General features: G+C 38.1%; 1 long non-coding RNA gene across 1 annotated transcript in view; it reads right to left on the reverse strand.

Moving 5' to 3' along the window:
* Positions 1-23,524, reverse strand: part of LOC111754944 (uncharacterized) — a 196,513-nt gene extending 172,989 nt beyond the window's left edge. Inside the window, exon 1 of the long non-coding RNA XR_002789616.2 lies at positions 10,245-23,524. This is a non-coding gene — a long non-coding RNA (uncharacterized LOC111754944). The remainder of the gene's footprint in view (positions 1-10,244) is intronic.
* Positions 23,525-23,915: the final 391 nt, after the last annotated feature.

Here is a 23,915-nt window from a genome sequence, read left to right on the forward strand (position 1 = left end):
GAAGATCATCAGCAACTATTTTGAAAATCTCTACTCTCATAGGTTCGATTACACAGAAGAAACTGACAGATTCCTAGAAACATATGAAGTACCAAAGTTGGGCAAGAAGATATAAAACAGCTGAATAACCCAATTTCTATCAATGAAATTCAAAATGTAATTAAGTCCTTACTTACAAAGAAGAACCCAGATGGATTCACTGTGGAATTCTACAAGAAATACAAAGAAGACTTAATGCAGACCCTCCTCAAACTCTTCAATGAGATCAAAAGGGAAGCAATTCTTCCTAAATCATTCCTGGAAGCAAATATTACTCTAGTACCAAAACCTGAGAAAGACCCAACTAAAAAAGAGGCCAATCTCCCTAATGAACATAGATGCAAAAATCCTCAATAAAATATTGGCAAACAGGATGCACCAAATCATCAAGAAGATGATATACCACAGCCAAGTGGGATTCATCCTAGGCATGCAAGGATGGTTCAACATATGTAAATCAATAAATGTAATCCACCATATCAATAGAGCCAAAAGTAAGAATCACATGATCATTTCTATAGCGCCAAAAAAGCTTTTGATAAGGTCCAGTTCTCATTCATGATAAGAACCTTACAGAAAATTGGAATAGATGGTCTTTACCTCAATATGATAAAGGCTATCTATGACAAACCAACAGCCAGCATCATATTAAATGGCCAAAAATTGAAGGCCCTTACCTTAAAATCTGGCACAAGAAAAGGATATTCCTTATCACTGCTCCTATGCAACATAGCACTGGAAATACTAGCCAGAACAATCAGACAAGATGAGAAATAAAAGGGAAAAAGATAAGAAAAGAGGAAGTTAAATTATCATTATTTGCAGATGAGATGATACCCTACATAGAAGACCCCAAAAACTCCGTTGAAGACTCCTAGATATAATAAATAAATTTAGTAATAAATTTATTACTAAAAGGTAAAACACTCAAATAAAAGGTAACACTCAAAATCAATAGCATTTCTATACACTAACATCAAAATCACTGAGAAAGAAATAAGAGAAGCCACACCCTTAACACTAGCAAGCAAAAAAACGAAATACTTAGGAGTTAATCTGACAAAAGAAGTAAAAATCTAGACAGCAAAAATTATAATACCCTGAAAAAAGAAATCGAAGAGGATCTCAGAAAATGCAAAAACATCCCATGTTCATGGATAGGAAGAAAAAATATTGTGAAATGGCCTTTCTTCCGTAACTGTTATACAGAATTCAATGCAATCCCAATGAAAATACCATTAACATACGTCATAGATCTAGAGAAATCACTCCTAAAATTCACCCGGAACCAGAAGAGACCTAGAATAGCAAAGACAATTCTAAACAACAAAGGCAAGGCAGGAGGCATCACAATCCCTGACCTGAAGTTATACTACAAAGCAAATGTAGTAAAATCAACATGGTACTGGAATAAAAACAGAGCCAAAGATTAATGGAATAGATTAGAAGATACAACCACAACTACAAATACACTCAACCACCTTATCTTTGATAAATAGGCCAAACGTTCACTGGAAAAATGACAGTCTCTTTCCAGCACCATTTATTAATAAATGGTGCTGGAAAAACTGGCTCTCCATATGCTGAAAACTAAAACTAGACCCATGCCTGTCACCTTGTACTAAACTAAAACATAAATGGATAAAAGATCTGAATATTAAAACAGAAACACTAAATCTGCTGGAAGACAAATTAGGTAAAAATCTTAAAGACATAGGGGTAGGTAGAGAATTCATGAATAGGAATCAAACCACATGGGAAATACTTCCCAGAATCAATAACTGGGATCACATCTTATTAAAAAGTTTCTGCATGTCAAAAGAAATCTCCAGCATAGTGAAAAGAAAATCCACAAACAGGGAAAAAATCTTAGTGAACTGTTTCTCATACAAAGGCCTTCTGTCTAAAACACATAAAGAATTTTAAAAAATCAGACCCCCAATATTCAAAGACCCAATCCAAAAATGGGCATCTGAGATGAATACACAGTTCTCAGATGAAGAAATACAAATGGCAAATAAATACATGAAAAAATGTTCATCATCATTAGTCATTAGAGAAATGCAAATTAAAATAACAGTGAGATTTCATCTCACTCCAGAAAGAATGGCCAGGATCAAGAAAACTACCAACAACAAATGCTGGAGAGGCTGTGGGGAAAAAAAGGAACTCTCCTGCACTATTGGTGGGAGTGTAGACTGGTGCAATCATTGTAAAGGTCAGTCTGGAGATTTCTCAAAAAGCTGGGATTGGAATCCCATTTGTTCTGGCTATTCCACTTCTAGGCATATGCCCAGAAGAACTGAAAACTTCATACCACAGTGATATATGTGCAATCATGTTTATAGCAGCACAATTTATAATAGCAAGAACTTGGAAACAACGTAAGTGTCCATCAACTGAGGAATGGATAAAAGTTGTGGTATTTTTATGCAATGGAGTACTGCTTAACTATAAAGAATGATCACATTGACATATTTATAAATAAATGGAATCAACTTGAGATCGTACTCATAAGCAAAATAAATCAAACTCACATGTATAAATACCGTATTATCTCCCTAGTGTAAGAAATGGTAAGAGCACATAAGATTTTATGGTAATCATGATTCTCCATTACATTGCTTTGAAGCCTTATAATGTTTTCATTCACTAGTTGGGATGGTTTTATTCTGTTTTGTTTGATTTTATTATCTGTGACGGTATGAACAGCTATTTTGAATAAAACAAGACATTATAATAGCCACTGCTGATTTAATATCATGTTGCTTTGAAATCCTACCATGCTTTTGTTCTTCAGCTTCCATTGGTTCTATCATGTTGCATCTTATTGGATTTTATTATGTGTGATAGTATAAACAATTTTTTATTAAAAATGAGATAATATAGTAGGCATTGTTTGTTTTTGGTTATTTGGTCCTTAATGCCCTGTAATACTTTCATTCTCTTGAATGATTTTATACTATTTTGTTATGTTTGATTCTATTGTATGTGAAGGTATGCTCAACTATTTCAAAGAAATGTGGTAGCTACTGTTAATATCCGGTTGTCTGTGGTGAACTACTGTGTTGCTTACATTGTTCTGTTCTGATCTGTTTTGTTCTGTCCTCTTTTGTCTTAATATCTTTACAATAAAAAATAAATAAAAGTTTCTATATACCAATCTAAACTCACAGATATAGAACATTCAGCTGAATCTGGACCAGCTAAGGTAGAGACAAGTGCTTGATACTCTCTAAGTTCATATTTCTGTTCTGCATCTACAAGAACAAAGTGTTATTGCTTGATACTCTCTAAGTTCATATTTCTGTTCTGCATCTACAAGAACAAAGTGTTATTGCTCTTTTTAATACTTAAATAGGGAACCTCACAGAATACAAGTATTGTACAATAACTGTACAATAAGCCAAGAGTTTATTGTTTTAAAGTATCTCTAAGAAACCTAACCAAAGAACATTTCTACATCTCAGAATAAATATCTCAGGATATTTGGGGTTGCACAGCAAGACACCTGACAGGGTAATTCATAATGAACAGAAATGTATCGATTCACAGTTCCAGAAGCCAGAAAGCCCAGTACCAAGGTGCCAGCATCTGATGAAGGCTTTTTTACTACATCATCACATGTTACATGGCAGAAGGGAAAAGGTTTACAGCCAGAGAAGCAAGAAGGGACAAAATCCCTTTTGTAAGGCCCCAACTACCCCCTCCATGGGAATGGTACTCTCCTGATTCATCATCTCCTTAAAGGATCTACTTCTTAAACCGTATGAGAGCAATTAAATGTCATGACTTTGGGAGAGGACAAACGTTCAAATCATAACCAGGTGAGAGAAACAATTACACTTCCTGTTCTCCACTCTGCCTGGTGAGGTGGTTCAATAATAAACCAATACACAAGCTACCAAAGGAGGCCGAGTGGCTTCCAATACAAAGCTTTTTAAGGTGGCCCCTGACATGATTCTAAGATGTCTGAGCATTATATATTTTAAAATATGACATGTCCATTTCCCAGGCGTGCTCTGTCTCTTGGAGACAGAACTATATTCACAGCACTGGAAAGACTGATCAATAAACCACAGTCCCAAATATATAGTGAAAAATAGTGCTGTTAAAATAAACTGGAAATGTTCTTTCTACCTTCTTTCATTGTAGAAAATATTCATGAATAGAGAAATTATAATTGGAAAATGGTTTGATAATCATGGAATCAAAGCACTGGATGGGAATGAAAATGATCTGCATACTGGCCTGCTTGTCTTGACTAGGACACGCCTGCCAAGTTCTCTGGGATGCCTGATACCTCGTGTCAGGATCCACAGAAGCAGACAGACTCTAATGCAAGGATTCATGTGAAACTGATTTTAATAATGCACTTCCTGGGGAAACTCTTAGGAAGTGGGAGGGAAAAGGAAGCAAGCTCCACAGGCTGAGTTACTATGTCAAGTCCCCAGGAAAGGTAAATTTGGCTCAATATCACAGGAAAGCTATGGAGATGAAGTTGTTCCCATGTCAAACTGTGTCTACGAGGAGTGAGGCGGCAGGAGAATTTACACTTCCGCCCCACAGTCATGTACAGCAAAGTAGAAATCAGCACTGGCATACAGCCAGCCACTAAGGAGATGCCAGTGGCAGCTGTTGGAAGAGAAAGCATATGAATGTCAAGTGTACAAAATAGAATGAATTCCTAGGGATGCCACATTGGAACTGTTGGCTACGTCACTGCCACAAGACCATCATGCCTTTCACTGATGGGATTTTGTAGGAATGCTGCTTATCAAAAATTTAATCTCAAACACTGAGAGGGCCATTCCCTTCTTTAGATACGGCCCTGTGTCTGAACTTGGGCATTCCTAACCTATATTCATTAACCCTTTTACCAAGTATACCTTAAGGAGACTTTGTCAACTTAGAGTTGAGTTTGAATTTTGCATGTCCACATTTTCATTTTGTCCCCAGAAAATCTTTAGTAACACTAGTTATCATTGGGTGAGCATTTTCCAAAGATCATTAAAGGCTTGGTCCCCAGTGTGATGCTTTTGGGAGATGGGGCCTTTGAAGGTAAAATCAAATGTGAAGTCTGTGGGTCACAGCTGGGCCCTCACAAGGGATTGCTAGGACTCTAACCTTCCCTACCTGGCCATTTGTTTCTTGGTTCAGAGGTAAATTGTTTGGTCTCCACCATTGTATGCAGCCTGGTTAGGGGTCTTGTTGGAAGACACTCAACTGGGTCACTCAATTTTCAAGTGGGACCTCCAAAACTGTGAGCCAAAATAAATCTCTCTCCTTTATAAGTTAGTTCTCTCCAGTATTGTGTTATATAGTAACAAGAAGTTGACTAATATATCAACCCAGGTCCTATAGCTTATACTGTAAAAGTAGCAAGAAAAAAAAAAGTACTGGGAAATATATGGTTAGCAAAGGCTGACTGTGGTCAGCTTCCCTCACAGGGCCTGCTCTATGCCTGGAGATGACAGTTATTAACATGAAATGGCTGCAGTGCTTACTATACCCTCCCCTTCTCTAAGCAGATAGCTACCTACAGGCTCTAAATACTTCATGTGACACTCCCTAGGATAAAATCCATGCAAGATCAAGGTTAATGATATAGCACTGTCCTCACAAAGACATTGTGCTTGTGGGTAGCAGGTCTTGGAACTCCACACAAATATATGCAATTGTGCCAGATTCCTTCTATCAGCCTCAGATAGGAAGCCCAACTTTTTCTAATTTCATCCAACCCGTTTCTTCACTCAGCACATACCTTTCTGCTCTGGAGCATCCACTCCTACACTCTCGCCTCTACCTTAACCTACCTTTCTTTGCATGCAGAAGGATTCTCTTATTTTATTATTCTTATTCTCTTATTTTATTATTCTTATTCTCTTATTTCCAGGGACATTTTTTTTCTCCTAAAAAATGTACAGTGAAGCTATTTTTTTTTTTATGAAACAACAAAAATCTTTCTCAACCTAGATACATCTAATACTATTCCTCCAAGGTCTAAAGTGGAAAATTATTTAAATATCGGTTATCAGTGAATTTCTACTCAGCGTCCTTAAACCAAAGTCTTGACTTATTTACCATAAGAAGTGATATTCCTTTGTCTCAGATAAAAGATGAAGTTAAGAGAAAAAGAAATGAGCCAGTTATCTAACAAGGGTTTTTTGGGGTTTTTTTAGTCTTGAGGGTAGATGAAAATACTGTCTGAAGAAGAAGGAACTATAGTCTGAAGCTCTGCAGAGCTGGTTTCTGAGCTCTGCTCTTCGCTTTATGGCTGACAGGAGACATGGAAGTGTCACCAGCCCAGGACACATAGCTGTTAATGTTCCTCTGGGAACCAGGAGCTTGTGCATGAAATCCACTCTTCAGTTATACGTATTATATGGTTTTCAAAATGTTTCGCTGAAATCTCATTTCGGTACTTTGTGATCAGTGCCCTGGGAATTGGGGATGGGCAGATGGTCTCACTAGTGAAGAGAGCAATTTGGAGTTCAGGTTGAAGAAAAATGCGACATTCCCCAGAAACCCCATTTCTTGGCAGGCAGTGGTGCTAAAGAAACAAGGTTTCTGATGCCAGTTATTTCACGACTATCATGGGGGAGGGTTCCTGCCCAAAATGCCTGTCGTCTCCTCCAACCCATTCCTCATGATGTGTCTTACCTGAGTCAACAATTCCTACAAAAGAGTTACTATTCAACTTAAATTTTATGTACCTCCTTAATTCCCCTGATGCAGTTTTTACATCTTTAAACCCATAAGTAAGTTGAAATGATCTTCTGTATTTGTTCCTATTATGTGTATGCCTTGACTTAATTTTGCTTACTACTTACAAGCCTGTGTACCTCATCTTTCTCATCTCTAAGCTGGGAATAAAAATATGGGTGCCTGTATCAGTGGTTTGCTGGGATGATGAAATGATTTAATAAATGTGAGGTTAATGTGTTGGTATATATAAGGCATGTAGCAAATGTTTCAAAAATTTAACAATTAGGATGATAATGTTTGATGTTATCGTAGTAACCTAATATAGTCTTGGGAAATATTTTGGAGTGTATAGGTAAAAATAATTACCAACTACCTTGAAACATGGGTGACTTGAAAACCATAAATTTTCTAGGCCCCAGAATCCTCTAAGAGTTGTTCTGTCAACACTGGCTTCATCCAGAGGCTCTGGATTATCTCCTGCGCCCAGGACTAGGTCATGATCTTCACATCTCACTTGACTGTTGCACAAAAGCACTCATAAAGTTAAATTGGAGAAATCAAGAGACAGTGAATCCAGAAAGAAAGGAAATTTCCATTAGATTTAACAACAATTTGTTTTGGAATAATGGTTATTTCTCCTTCCATGGATGTTTGTGAATTATCTAAATTCAAGATTATGGAAAATTACAAGGCTCTTAATTGCTTGATGACAACACTAGTTGTGCAAATCAAGAAGGCAAGAAACTGCCTGAATTTTTGTTAAAGACAGGTTGCTCATAACCATGATTATCAGTCATCACAAACGTGTTATTTTTGCTTGATATTATTAAGTTTTGGTGATTTTTCCTACATTATTCTGTGTTACATGTTATCCATCCAAAAATGCTGTAAACTTTTAGAAGAAATGCATTAACTTTTCTCTTGTGTCCTTTCATATGACTTGACAGGCTAGATTACAGATTTTAAGGCCCCACCCCAGGCTTTCAGACTCAGAAGCTCTGCTCAGAAATATGCATTTTAAACAAGGCCTTTACATTGCTCTAAAGTAGGAATTCCTCGGGTTTTATATTTCATAACACTGCCACATAGGAATATATAGTTGCTATTAAACTAGGGTGTTATTGGTCAGCTTTCTCATCACTGGAACCAAACATCTGACATATGTGGCTTTAAGAAGGAGAGGTTTGATTTGGCTCCTGGTTTCAGAGGTTTCACTCCGTGGTCTCCAAGCAGAATCCTCATGGCAGAAGGTATGACAGAGCAAAGCTGCTCACGTCAGCGGGTGTGGAGTGAGTAGGGCTGGACTCCTTCTCATCTCCAACATAATACAGCTTCAGGAAAGAGATATAGTCTGCCCATGAACAAAGAATAACTCTATTAGATGAAGGAACCAAATGTAGGAACAAAAATAAAGGTTTATGCAGCTAAAAAATATGACCTGGACCCCATGTAAAAAACAAAGACTAATTTGGCGTGGGCTGCTTTTCTATTATGAAAGTTAACTACCTTGTAAAATGGCATTCTCCCCAGGTTACGTTTTATTTGCTTGTAGGACAATTAAATCCTAATTCTAGCGTCTAGGTTGTGAAAAAGTATAGGAAAATTAACTTGTTCATTATAATTTTTTTAAATTTTTAAGTCATCATACAAAAAAAAGACTTTGGAAAGAGTGAAAAGGGTGGACAACTCTATGAAATTATGAAACGGATGCACAATGTATTGACCCTGACAGAAACAAAATAAAACTGAGTAAAGGAAGGAGCTAGAGAAGCAAGTCTTGGGGAGGGATCATGGACATGAAGCGAATGACCGGATGCTCAGCTGGCGCCCCTACCTAAAGATGGCAACAGTCTCTGACCTCTAGGTCTTATGAACTCTCCATCTTCAGGTCCCCCGGCAATACCAGGAGGCTTGTGAGAGCCCCAAGGCTGGAGCAGAGTGCAGCTGAAGTTGGATAAGAGAGAAGAGAGGAGGTGGGATCCAGGGATGTCCATCAAAAAGCTGCAGGTACTTCCAGAACCACCACTTTCTGCTTAAGAGATGTTTACTCTGGCTTCTACAGCAAGGTGAACAAAGGGCAAATAACATAAATCTGATGTTACCAGAGGTGTTTTGATGACATGCAGACTGTAAATGTTGTTGAGCATGAATATCTTTGAACGGTGGGTAAAATTTGAAGAGCATTAAGATTATGGTGTGGAATGGGTGCTAGAGGACACCACCAGCCTCAGCTACCTACCCTGCCTTCTTGCATCATAGCATGAGTCATATCAGCACTTCCTATGAATGTGGTGAGAGGTGTCCCCACACAGCACTGTATGTTGGAAGATGCTGAGCTGCCAAGCTTCTCACCACTGCGTTAAGAATCCAAGAGGCAAGGAGCAATTTAGGACAATGGCAGTTTCAGTGTTTTAACCTGGCTATTCTGCTTACAGTTTTAATGTGCACTGATTAAGTCAGGCCAGCAGATGGCAGCAATCATCTTGTAAGAATGAAAAATAATTTAGATTTAGTTAAACGCAAAGAGAAAGAAAATACACAATAGAGAAAAATAAAATACAGAGTATGTGCAGAAGCAGACTGCTACAGAATACTTGCTCTTGTTATAGGACTCAGATCACAAATTTCTTACACATCCATTCCTTGGTTCATACATCTTTTTTTTATTTAAAAGGAAAAAGAGAAAAAAAGCAGAAAAAAACAAAACAGTGTAAGGGTACAAGTAATTCAGAACTACAAAAAAAAAAAAAAAAACAGTAAGCTATCACCAGTTAATAGATTACTCGCTATCATCTTAGAAACGGTGTTTCAGGTCACAGGATCGAAGCACACAAAGCGAACATTCAAACATTGTGACTGCAAACAGTTGTGTTCAGTAAACCAATCAAAAATATTAATATGGTCTTCTATGTAACACACCTAAACACCCTTGTTGTTGTATCCTTCAGGGCACTTTTCTTTCCCTCTCTTTATTACAACAAAATTTACACATTTTGGGTTTTATTGCTCCCTTAGATCTTATTACTTTTTTTTGTAAGAGAATAAAATCAAGCATGATAAAACAAAGCTGTCAGTCAAAACCAAGGATAGTCATAGCACATGATGTAAAAACAGAGTACAAGGTTATCAACAATGGTTACCATAATGCCTCTTGCTTCCTTAAGAAGAATTGTCTATCTCTTTAGGTATTATAAAGTTAAACAAAACAGTAGAGAACAAGACCAATAAAACCTAAACTTTGTATATCTTACAGAACCTCAAAAGAGGATAATAGTCAAACCAGAATGGGCATGCATCCTTTTCTAAGCAGCCCTATTCAACTTGTGCAAAAGACCTTGTTTACAGGAGGTGTTAAATTAGTAGCACATGCAGGTTAGGGGACCATAGAAGGAGAGATCGATTTGGGGATGTCTTGGGAGCACAGAAGGTTTTCCTTGATTCTCAACACCCAAACAAGGGTCAGTATACAGGGTACTGAATCCGAGTGCCACCCTGACCTGCTTTCAGTTGCAGTAGTGTTTCTGGTGCTCCCTGCTGCTCTGTATGCATGGAGCATCACAGTCTGGTTCCAGGCTTCAGCATGCCACCCCTGCAGTGCTGCATGTGAGGAGACAGCCTATTAACCTGTGTGTCCTCATCGCTGTTCTCATCTGTGGTTGCTATGGCAACCCTCGAGGCACCTCAGGCTTCTCACTGGCTGATCAGGCTTGGAAAACCATCCTGGAATTGACAGTGCTATATTTGGGGAACATTTAATGAAAGAGAAGCTTGACCTAGTTTTCAGGCTGGGCAGGGAAATGGCAGGGACATGAGGTGTCACTGAATACAAAGGGGTAGCTACCAGCAAGGTGGGAAATCATTAGAGGCCAGAGGGAGGATGAGCAATGACTACATCCTTTTTTATTTCCTCTTATTCAACACACAGCTCCACAGTAAATTAGTGGGCTGGTTCTTCAACATAGCGGTGGGGGTGCTTTAGAAAATACAGAATTTTTATGGTTTAATAAATACATAAATTTAAGGTTATTTCTCTTCTGGAAAAGACAAAAACAAGACCAAATGCACTTCTTACTGAAAAGTGTGAGTAAAACATCACTGACAGTTTAGATCTCAAGTTCACCTGTATTGTTCATACAGACTTCCAGTTTTTAAAGGCTGTTGTGGCAGGCAATTCTCAACTGTCCCCCAGAGACCCCTGCCCCAGTATCCTCCCTCCCCATCAGCACACACTGATGGCCTGGACATACTGATTCGCTTATAATGATCAGAATGCAGCAGAAGTGACAGGATGTCAAAAAGACTGGGTTTTGGGCGTCCCATAAGGACTTGAAGACAGGCAGGAAGTTAAGAATAGGCACAGCTAGTGTGTTGGCTACTTTTCTGACATTCCTGGGACAAAATATCCAACACAAAATTAAGAAGTGAAAGTTTATTGTGGAGCTTTCAGTCCATAATCAGCTGGCCCCAAGGTACAAGTGACATGGCTAGGAACAACTGTTCAAGGTGACAGAAGACAGAAAAGGCAGCAATAACAAAAACAGGGAACAAATCTGTTTTCCTCCCTTATATTAAGCAGGCTACTCGTCCTACAGCAGGTGTAGCACACACCTTGTCTCCATGCCCTCCTCTGCACAGCCACTTAGTTAAACTTCTAAACTTCTCATATTGACAAAATGTATCAACCATTACACCTGGCAAAAAGGAAGGCTGCAAGCAGCCTCAAGAGATAGCCCGGGGTGCACATTCTGCCCTGGTTTGCACCTGGGCACTGCTGAAGCCCCATCTAGAAGCTTCATAACCACTTCCTAATAAACCCAGAGCAAGAGGACTCAGACGAGCCAGCCCAGAACCCTGAGCCATAGAGCCTGTCAGAAAGTAAAAGTGTGTTCTTCAAGCCACTACACCTTGTGGTGGTGTGTTGGGAGGCTGTTAACAGCAATACTACACAGATATGTTCCTTCTCTTGTCTGCATGATTGGAAATGCTGTTATGAATGTGTGCTGCTAATCAACAGCTATTGGTTTGATTCCAAGGCTACCATTCCTCTCCATCCTAAGTTTCTTCATCTATAAAAATGTTTAAGCATCAGATGAATTAATACAGTTACTTCTTAATATCTGTGGCAGATAATATCTCCAATACCAGGTAATATCTCCTTCTAATACCAAAATCTATGGATGCTCAAGTTCTTTTTATAAAATGGCATAATACTTATATATTACACACATACATCCTTCCATACACTTTATCTCTAGATGACTTAATATATTTAATACAATGTAACTGCTAAGAAAACAGTTACACTGTTTAGGGACTAATGACAAGCAAAACTCTTCACATGTTCAGTGCATCTACTTTTGTTTGAAACCATGGATATAGAACCACCCACTGATTCAGAGGTGTGCGTATAATTTCTAAGATCTTAGATCATATCCAGCATATAGAATAGAATGCAAATTATTCAATACAAATTATCTATGTTTCTATGCAACTTTCATCTAAATTTGTAGCAACAATTTATCTTCAATGACTGACTCCATTCTCCCAAAATTAGCAAAAAACTATAGCAATCACAGATAAATTCTAGAACTGTACAGAAGTAACATAAATGGCTTGCAAAGATACTTGATTTCCCACATCTCTATAATTCTGAATCCTGTCTTAAATCTTCAGCTACATCTAAGTTCTACAGCCTATGTCCATGGGAGAAGGACCAAACGTGAGTAGCCAGAAGAGCAAAGCAGCATCGGCCAAAGAGAGATTTTGTGAACAGATCTTTTATTCTATACTAGGGATTGATCCTAGAGCCTTTGCACTGACCTATATTCGCAGACCCATTCCCAAGCTTGTTGAGACAGGATCTCACTGAGTTAAATTGCCCGGGAAGGACTTGAACTTTTCATCGTCCTGTCTCAGCCTCCTAGAATCCTATCATTATAAATACAAGCCACCATGCCAAGCTAAACTACAATTTTTAGGAACATATAAACACAAATACATTTGTGTTGGGTTTGGAGTGAAAGTAAGTTAGCTATGAGGCCACAAAGACAGCCTATTACTGTTCCTGTAGCATGTGGAGCGGTATGCCTTGTGTTCAGTATGCTGCTCACTTTGGAGCCTGTGGTTCATGTGGAAATCACAAGGAAATCAGATGTGTGAGATGAGTTCAGAGAAGGAAAAGCACTTGCACTCAGTTGTCAATGAGACCTTCTCCAGCATGCCAGTGCCATGCAGTTAAAACTGACATCAACACAAGACATCACAGTGGCTGCATCTGCTCAGTCTTGATCTCATTGGTCTCACCATAAGGTGTATCATCACTGAGGAAATTCAGGGATGTAATGAAGGAATTATTTCCTTGCAGCCTGATAAATCCTAAAATATCATGTGTCACATGATGTCTTAGTTACTTTTTACTTGTTGCTGAGACAAAATACCTGTGACTAAAGTTAGGAAAGGAAAAGTTTATTTCTTACAATTTTTGGAGGTTTTTGTCCATACTCAGTTGGCTCCAAGGCAGGATGGCATGGCTGGGCCACAGTTCATGGCAGCTGCAAACAGCAAGGCAGAAGCCATCAAGAGAGCGAGACACACCTTCTTCCTGCCATTATATCACATCCTGGCTCCACCCCTATGTGGGTGTAGCACTGACATCATCAATCCAAGCACTATACAATGAACCAATCACAGATGCATCATGTAAATGCATGAGGCCTGGAGGCCATGGACATAAACCATGACACATGATATTTGGCAATTGTGGGCCACAGATTCGGGTGTTCATCATTGCCACTGGTATTGCTGTACTGCAAACATTTATCAAAGGTAAGTACTATTAGTGTCATTTTTCAGGGAATAAAACTAAAATACAGTGAAGTCATGCCACTTTCCCAGCCACACACGGGTAGTTCAGAAAACAGCTAGGACAAAACTCAACAGTCTGTCAATGGAACCTGCATTCTTATTCCCTAGAGGAGACAGCTTCTCTCTGGGATATTTTTCTGTGGTTGAGTCTCATCACAACTGGAAGCTCATTTCTGCTACATAGTAGAAAATTAATCTCCATCAAGAAATCCTGTGTCGCCCACTTTTTCCTACAAGCACATCTTAGTTTCTGAGGTAACTTCAATATTGCTTTTGGGAGTCTGTCCATGACCATCGGACCGCATGAGCTGTTTCTGCTTTGACCCTATAAATCACATTCAGGCTTGACTTCCCCACAAGAACCCTTGGGTTTGAGAAACTCTAGTCAACTCCACGGAGTAGTGTTGGGAAGACTCTGTGAGACCATCAACTTAAAGGTGACCACTCAGGTTCCCCCTAGGTCTGCCCTCCCCCAGATCTCAAAGGGATAAAGCTCAAGGGGAAACGGCCCTTCTCCAAGGTTTTACTTGAGACAATCCAGCCTCCTACCTAGTTCAAAGATGTTTCTGAAAGCCTTTTCAGAGTGAATAGTTCTTTCTGATGGTCATGGGGACTGTGAAAATACTTTGAAAGCAATGATTTGCTTGAAGAGAAACAAGAAAATGATGGGAGGATGAGAAAATGGAGAACAAGGAAAAGAAAAGGGTGGCTAACAAACCATTAAACATTGTGGTGGGGATGCATGGCGTCACCAGCCCCATCACCATCAACAGGCCCTGCTGTCACTGCCATTTAACCAGTTGCCTTGTCTGTGCTGGCACTGTCATTGGGTTTAAACACATCGTTTCTAATCACATGCTCAGAGAGCAACCATGGGCATCCGAAAGGCAGGACAGTTTCCCAAACAGGAACTTCCAGCTCCCAATAGTTGCCTTCCATCTCACATCACTTATTCAGGTTGCTGCCGGGCCCTGCCGGGCAACCCAGGTGCCGTCCCTTTGTATGTTCAGTATGTCTATCACCTGCACATAGCTCTGATGCATTTCTGCCCAAGAATGGACTCCAAACAAGAGCTATCAGAATTCACTGAAGCAGACGGAGTCCAACACCGTAGGTCTGGTCACGCTGACTGTCAGAATTGTTCCTTTCCCTACAGGCTGGTGGTAACTTAATTTTGCCCCTTCCCCTTGATGGTGTCTCCAACAAACAGGAGTGATTTATAGATGACTCTTCTCAGTCACCCCTCCCAAATATCCAAAACAAAATGATCACAAAGATCCCCAGCTGCTTTTCTGCCTGACCTTTTATCCTATAGTTTTGAAAAAAGAAAAAAGAGAATCTGATAAAGTGTTTTCTGTTTTCTAAATGAGATTATTTATTTAGGCACTGACAGCCATTAATGCATCATCATAAATTAATTTACCAGATTAATCAATCAATTTAGTACAATAATCAGATTAAGCAGCTACAGAAGAGTCTGCTCCAATTTGATTAATTGGATGGCTTGAAAGATGAGATTAGATCAGATTAATCCATCGCTTTTTACATGCATCCACAGAACAGAAAATGAAAACCCTCACGGGGTACCAGAGCTAAGTTTAGTATGTTGGGGGATACAGGGCTCAGCAATTATGCTATTGGACAAGCTGTATCAATTTCTGTATTGTGTACTATGTCTTCTGTAAGAAATCATGATGGCTTTACGGTTTAAAACAACACAAATCTACATTTCTGGAGGTCAGAAGTCCAACATGAGTTTTATGGGGGCTGAACCATAAGGCTTCTGCAGAGGTGTGTTCCTTCTAGCAGTTCCAGGGGGAAAGTCCAGTGCTTGTTTTTTTCCCCAGCTTCTAGAGGCTGCTCTCTCTTAGTTGGTGGCATCATCACTCCATTCTGTTCTGTCATCAGTCATGCCTCTCACTCTAACTCTCTCACCTTCCTCCTCTATGTATGGGGATACTCATCATCATGTGTCAAAGAATTCAAATAAAGCCCCCCATCTCAAGATCCGCAGCTTAAGGTGCTCTGAACAATATCTTTTGCCATGGAAAGGAACACTCAGGTTCTAGGATTAGGTCATAAACCTCTTTATCAGGCCATGATCTGTCATTGATGGATTTCAATGCTGTAAAGGCATTGCCTGTTGTTTTCCTGTGACCTGAATTGACAAGGACACTGACAGGCCTCATCTGACACGCACCTTTGGCTCCTAAAACTCCTCCTAAAACTTCACAGCTCCTAAAACTCTAAAGTTAAGGCAATCCTTCTGAAGTAAAGCTTGGCTTCCAGAAAATAGCTTGTGAGGATCAACATGATACCTCTATTTGAGTTGGTTCATCAAGTTCCCTATGACTAAGAGGTACTTTCATGTTGGAAGAAAGTCTGGTGATAATTTTGAGTTCACAGCTAAGATAGCTCCAGATTTCACAAGAGACAAAAAAAATCAACTTTCAATAACTATTTTTACCCCAGAATGTGTTAGCTAGGGAAAAGGTCTCAAAACTCAGACTCAGCTACCTTGAAGTGTACTTAGGAGGTCCTATGTTTTGAAACTAAAGATTAAAAGCCTGTCAGGGTAAAAGTAAAACCTGATTGGTATATGTTATGTCCTAAGTTGGTAGGCAGTGACATGGTAGTTACAAGTTGTCTGGCTCTTCAAAGTTGTGTGGGCTGCCATGACAAACATATCACAGATTGAGTGGCTTTGAATGATGGAAATTCGTTTTCCTTCCATTCTAGAGATCAGAAATATGAAATTGAGGTGTCAGCAGGGTTGGCCTCTTCTGAGGCCTCTTTCAGGCTCACAGGGGCCATCTTTAGCTTATGTCCTCACTGCTTTCCCCCTGTTTTGCCTGTCCTGGTCTCATCTTGTACTCAGAACGCCAGTCATCTGGGATCTGTACGCACTCTGGTGAACTCATTTTACTGCAGTTTCTACTTTACACACTTTACCTTTAAATATGGCCACACCCTGAGGTCCTGGAATTTAAGGGCTCAACCTATGAATTGTGACAAATAGAATTCCTTCCCTAAGAGGAATGTCTAAGACTTAGCAAAGCAAGAGGAGACAACAGAGGAGAGGTGATTTACCAAAGGAAGGACTCAAGATGGTCTATAACTTTGGCTAAAGAAGAGTTTAAGTTCCCCGTAGTGTAAGAGAAAGCATGATACACACAAAAGCTAGACAGTAAGGAGGCTTCAGGACTGCTTTGAATGATTTATTAGTAAAAGTTTGGTTTCTATACACGTTTCCTACTTTACCTCCTTAGAGACAGAAAACTTGGACAGATAAGAGCTTTGTTCTGAAACCTTACTACCATAATTTCTTCATCTATAAGAAGAGAAGCTATCCTAAATGATTCTAAAATTCTATTATTTAGTGGAATCAGAAACTCAAACCTATTTGTGGTTTAAAACTACAGAGACAAAATCACTTCATTTATTCTTCCCAAGGAAAGATTAAATTTAAATTGTGGCTGCAAAATAGCCAAATACTCAATAAGTATGAATATTAGCAAAAAATAATCAGCAAAATAATCAACTAATATACAATTGACATACTGTTTCTCCTTTATTATTATCAACACCAATCACTTCTTTAAAGCAATTATTGCTAAATTTTATTTTCCAGGTATGCTGGATGGATTAAACAACAGGAATTTGTTTTGCCATAGTTTTAGAACTCAAGGTAGAGACAAGGTTGGTTCTTCCTGAAGACATGGAAAAGGAATCAAGTCCAAGCTTCCCTGTCTCCCTGCTTGTAGCCTGAGTCTGGTCCTCCTATTGCTTTCTCCCTATGTGTCAGGGCATGTACCTGTCCATATTTTAAGAAACACAAGCCATGTTGGGTTAAGGGCCCATCCTAAAAATGATATCCTCAAGGATTCTATATCCATCTGTCACTTTCTTGAGTACTAAATTTTGGGACCTCAACATATGAATTTAGAGAACATAACTCAATCCTTATCATGTCTACCGGTGAGTTAAAAAATCAGTGAGCAATGGGCATATTTCCAGAAGAACTGAAAACATCATATCACAGTGATATATGTGCACCCATGTTTATAGCAGCACAATTTGTAATAGCCAGATCTTGGAAACAACGTAAATGCCCATAAACTGAGAAACAGATTAAAAAGATGTGGTACTTTTATGCAATGGAGTATTACTCAGCTATAAAGAAGAATCACATTGAGATATTTATAAGTAAAAGGATGCAACTTGAGACCATACTCATAAGTGAAATAAATCAAACTCACATGTAAATACCATATTGTCTCTCTAGTTTAAGAAATGGTAAGAGTACATAAGATGCAAAATCCTCAATAAATATGGTGAAAGGGTAAGAATCTGCTCAAAGGGAGAAAAATAATATCTCAGGGAAAAGGAGAAAAAAAGGAATGGAAAAGAAAAAGTATCTAATTTGTATAAACATACTTTAGCTAAGATGATTGTGCTACAAATTCTATCAGTTCTTGGAACAAAACAGTTAACATTCATAGGATTGGAACAATTTTACATGCTTGTGTCTGGTATCTGAGGAATGCTTCTGAAGATTACTATGTAAAATAACAACCTTAGTTATGTGCCTACCACTTTGTTTTGAAGGCCTATGTCAACATTGTTTTGACTCTTTGCTATTGACTTTTATTTATCTTTTTTGTTTCTTGCTTTTTTTACTAAAATGTTTTATTTTGTTTTGCTTTTCCCTCCAATGCAGAAAAGATAGGTGCACATGTAGAGGCTTATACATGCCTAGAACTTCTCCTAAACAATTTGTGAGAATTGATTATATTATGTGTGATGAAATGAACAGCTACTTTGAAGAAAAAGAGACAACAATCCACTGCTGATTTCTTATCATTCTGTGAAATCCAGTAATGATTTAATTCTTTGCTTAGAGTGTATTTAATCTATTTTGTATTATTTAATTTCAACATACATGAAGGTATGGACAGCTATTTTGAAGAGAACAAGAGATATTATGGTAGCCATTTTTGATTTTCCTGTTGTCTGGTTTTGAAGGCTGTCATGCCTCCATTCTTCTGTTTTGATCAGTTTTATACTACTTTGTTTTGTATGAGTTCATTGTATATGAAGACATAGACAACTATTTAGGAGAAACAAGAGACCTTGTGGTAGCCACTATCACTCTCCTGTTGTCTTGCTTCGAAATCTGTGTCACTCACACTGTATTGTTCTGATCTGCTTTGTTCTGTTTTGATGTTTTGTTTTACCCTCTTTTAAAAAATCAGTGAGCAAATTTAATTCTTTACCTCTTCCTTTTTAAAAGGGAGACTTGGGCTTAATTAGATGTATCAATATTTTCTGTAATGATGCTTGCAGTCAATTAGTAAAATGAAAGCATTTTTTAAAACTTTGTAAATCAACTCAAAAAAGATCTCCATTGTGGAATATTACTAAGCTATAAAAAGGATAATCTTGAGGTTTTTATAGGTAAGTGGAAGCAACTTGAGACTATACTCATAAGTGAAATAAATCAGACTGACATTTGTAAATCTCATACTGTCTGCCTAGTGTAAAACTAATACTGAAAGAGTAATAAGATCCAAAATGTACAATAGATATTGTAATAATGAAAGGGAAAGGAAGTGCTCAAAAGGAAGAACTGGGATAGAGGAAAGGAGAAATGGAAGAAAGGAAAAGATTACATGTATGTAAGTATATACATATAACTGTACATATGTGTATGTGTGCAAGATAGATAACTATACTACTAATCTCTGTTAGTTTATCAAAAAGCACAGTTTGTGCTGTCATTGTTTGATTGTTTGATAATTTTCATGCCTAGATCTTGTAACCTGAACAACTACTTCTAAGATAACAATATGCAATATATTAACTAGTGTTGATTTCTTACTTTTTAAAAAAATCTGTATTATTTCTACCCTTTTTCTGTTTTGTTTTTTAAAATAAAAAACCTCCATTATAAAGCAATTTATCTTTCATGGCTGCATAAAAATATCTTTGTCTCAGAACATTCCAGACCCTTCTAATACATCTATGGTGACTGCAACTCATGCATGATTACATGCAGAGGTAATTTTCAGAATGCTCTCAACTTAAGAGATACTTGAAATAAAAAAAGGCCATCAATATCCACATATTCCTCTTCGATGGATAATCCTTGGGGAGTAACTGTGTCTTTACTGGACATGTATGAACATTTTTACTTATCATTATTCCCTAAACAACATAGAATATGCATAGCTTTTATGTTGTGTAAGATATGATGAATAATCTAGAGGTGATTAAAATTATATGGGAGGATGCATGTAGTTTATGTTTGAGTGTACAAAAGATTATGGTCTCCTTGGGAGTGGTAGTTCCTGGAATAATCCCTCATGTGTACTGAGGGAAGGCTGTGTCTATTTTAGATCACTTTTATTGACTCAAGTGGTGGTCAGATCCATTTTTTTTTAAATTTTATTAAAGGAGAAAAAGAAAAAAAAGCAGAAAAAGGGGGCAAGTTATATAGAATTTCAGAAAAGAATAAACAGTAGGAAATCACTAGTTAATGGATTACATATTGTCATCTTAGAAATATTTGTTCAAGTTACAAAATTAAAGCATATAAAGTAGACATTCAAACACTGAGACTGCAAACAGTTCTGTTCAATGATCCAACAAAACTCAGTAATATCATTGTTTATCTTATACACTTAAATATACATACAGTTATATCATTTAGAGCACTTTCTTTTCCTCTCTTTTGTACAATGACAATTACACATTTTGGGTTTTATTACTCCCACAGTTCATATTAATTTTTTTGGAAGAGAGTAAAATCAAATGCGACATAACAGAACAGAGTCGGTCAAATCAAAAGGGTGGACATAATAGATAATGTAAAAACATAATACAAGGTGGTCAACAATGGTTACCATAATGCCTCCCGCTATCTCAAATAGAATTGCCTATATCATCAGTTATAATAAAATTGAACAAAACAGTAAAGAACGAAACCAACAAAACCAAAACATTGGAGACATTACAGGTCTTTCATTTAAGTAAGAGCGGAAAACCGTGGTGCTATCTTCACAGCAAACTTAATTTGGATATGTTTGGAAAATATGATGAGAATTTCCTTAATTCCACGCTAGATTGCATTCTCCAGAGCACATATTTATAACAAAAGTGGATACAGAATCTTGCAGTCAACATTAACTGGGCATACTTTAATTCCTTTTAAATTAGCCTTAAAGAATATAATTTGCTATAAATACTGTCTTAAAATAGTGATATTTTCCGATAAGAATCACAGTGGTCATAGGATTCTCACAATTTAGAAACATCATAGTTTAATATGGATTTTTTTTTCCAATGAGCTCTTAACTTTTATTAGCTCCCCACCCCATGGACATTCTGCTCCTGCCTCATGTCTCAATAGTTTGTTGTTATTGTACTCAGACATCATTTTGTCCTCCACAGTGCTGTTCATGGTGATCTTTTAGATGCTTTGCATCAACTTGTTGCTTCCCAGAGTATCATCCAAATTGAAGTCCTCTCTGACTTCCAGCAGGCAGCAATGGGTGGTAATCTCAGCCCTCCACTTGACCTTGATGTTCAGCCACACCTCCATACTCTTGGGCCCGGTGCTGCCACTCTGCCCAGATCTGTGCCAGTTTTGACTCCAGGTGACTCCATCTTGCATATCATAGTGAGTCACCATGTCCCTCCAGCTGTTCTCCAAACTGGACTTTAGATTTCTCACTGAGTCCAAATCGATATCCAAGAACTGGGCCATGCATCTCCTCAGTCCCATGAATGTCATGTTGACAGCACTGATCTTGGAAGAGTGCAAGGGGACTACAGTGGTGCTTTCTTCTGTCTTCTGGGATGAGTACTTCTTCAGATCCTCTTGGTTCTTTGGAGCCATCTTTTACATTGGGTCCAGTGTCCACCAGGATCTTGCTGAAGTCCTCAGATCTGGCTGCGTTTAACTCCTCCGTTAACTTCAAACTGGCTATCTGCTTTGAACTTCTCTCTTGTGGTCTTCTTCTTGAATGGACACTCACCCTTGAGGCCCTCAATGTCCTCCTCTAGCTGTAGCACAGGGATGATGGTTTCATCAGTGACACTGTGGAGCTTACGATCTTTTTCTCCACAGGCATGGTCAGTACCATCTCATTTCTTGACTTTAAAGCCATTAACAGCAAGTTCAGCACTTTCAGTTGGTTCAATGATACACACATTATCTATACAATTTGTGCAGATCTGAGCCCCCGGCCCCTTAATGGTCTTGAAATAATGTCTCTAGTCTCTGACTTAGGCCCCTTCTCCTTCTTCTTCTTCTTCTTCTTCATCACATATTCCTGAAGTTTTCTCTACAAGTATCAGTCTCCAGGTTCCTAATTGAGTATACATAGGAGCCCAGGTGATCATTCGGGTCTCACATGGTCTTTTCTCTCTCTCTCTCTCTCTCTCTCTTTTTTTTTTTTTTTTTTTTTGGTCTTTTTCGTTTTTATCGGTACCAGAGATCGAACTCATGACTGCCTGCTTGCAAGGCAGGCGCTTATGCCGCTGAGCTAAATCCCCAGCCCCGGTCTCACATGGTCTTATTCTGGTTTTGGATACACCAATTCCCAACAGACCCCTTGCCCTCTGCACTGTCATGTCACTGGTTCCCCGGCCATGCTGCAAGCTGGTGGAGCAGGACACAAAGGATCCTGGAGCCCAAGACTCTGGTGCAGGCCAAGTGACTGGGAGCGCTGATTGAGCTCAGTGGCTGGTGTAGATGTAGAAGGCAGTGGGGCGGGGGATGAAGCTCATGATGCCCTTGGAGGAAAGTGAACAATCAGGACACAGGTTCATGATGCCTTATATAGACCTTTAAAAGATCCACATGCACATAACATTTGGGAATATTCCTTTAACTCTGGTTTGAAGATGTCTATTATTCCAAGTATTTGATACTTGATTTCTTCAGAGTATAATTATTTTACAATCATATTTAGAACAAAAATCTCATTAAACATTATCCAGTTAAGAATTCTCAAAGTAAATCAAATGAAACAAAACTGACTAGATTTTTTTTTAAAAAGCTTCTTGGTACTTGAAGGACATCTTGTGGCCAATTTCATTAAAGCTTTGAAATACAATGAATGGCTACAATGTGTTAGTAATTTACTATATTCAGCGAGTATACAGATAAATAAAACATAAGCTGTGCTTTGAATACTCTATCAGAATGGGAAGCTGGGAAGCTATTTAAAATAGCCAGAGCCCCTTTTATTTATAAACAAGTAATGCAAGTGTCTTATAAAAATATTAAAAGTATATATTTAAAAACTAAGGACATAAAATTTCAATGCTGTTTAATTTGCATTTCTTGAATGACCAGTGATGGTGAACATTTCTTCATGTATTTATTTGCCATTTGTAAATCTTCATCTGATTTTGTAACTTGATCTACTTCTAAGACAACAATATGTAATTTATCAACTAGTGATATTTTGCTGTCATTTTTTTTGAAATTCTGTATTATTTCTACCCTTTTTCTGCTTTGCTTTTTTTCTCTAAATAAAAAAGTATATACAAACAAAGCAGAGGACATAGTTCAGTGGCAAGCACAGGCTCAGCATGCAGGAAATTCTAATTGATTCTCAGCACAACTAAAAGAAGAAAAAGTAAAGATATAAATGAACATCTGTGGGATTTGCCTATTCTTTATACTTCCTACACTCCTTCGTACACTACAGTTTTTCTTCAGAGACCACCACACCATAACTCTTCACTAATCTATTAGGATTAGGATTGCTTTTTGGTTCCAAACTTTGCTGAGTTTTATATTCTATCATGAGGACAAGATCCGAACTAAGTCAAAGTCCTTCCCTTTTAGAACTTAAGTCTTTCCAAATTACAAGAGGATAGACAATAGTTTTCTGCTGGCTGCTTACCAGCCCGAAGCTGCTGGCATCCAGCTGTCATGATGCAGGAACAGCCAAACTAACAACAAACATGCCTGCAGGAAACCAAGGCCAGGAAATGAAGAGCATTTGAGATTTGAATATAAAATTTCAGCACTGGAACCAGTCATACTGCCACATAAGGTGGGTTCTGAAAAAAAAAAAAAAGTAATGGAAAACTATTTTAAAAATATTTATTATGTAAATACATACACACATACATGTACACAAACATATTAACATTTACAGAAATACATAATAAAGTATATTCAAATATAGTTCTAGGATATAATTTTTCTGATAAAAAATACGGTGTCAAATCTTCCACATGAATAAATGAGTTATTTGTAAGGGTCACAGTTTTCCAGTGTTCTA

Source organism: Cavia porcellus, unplaced genomic scaffold (assembly GCF_034190915.1).
Source record: "Cavia porcellus strain 051 isolate PalLab524CR breed Dunkin Hartley unplaced genomic scaffold, mCavPor4.1 scaffold_27, whole genome shotgun sequence".
Classification (NCBI taxonomy): domain Eukaryota; kingdom Metazoa; phylum Chordata; class Mammalia; order Rodentia; family Caviidae; genus Cavia; species Cavia porcellus.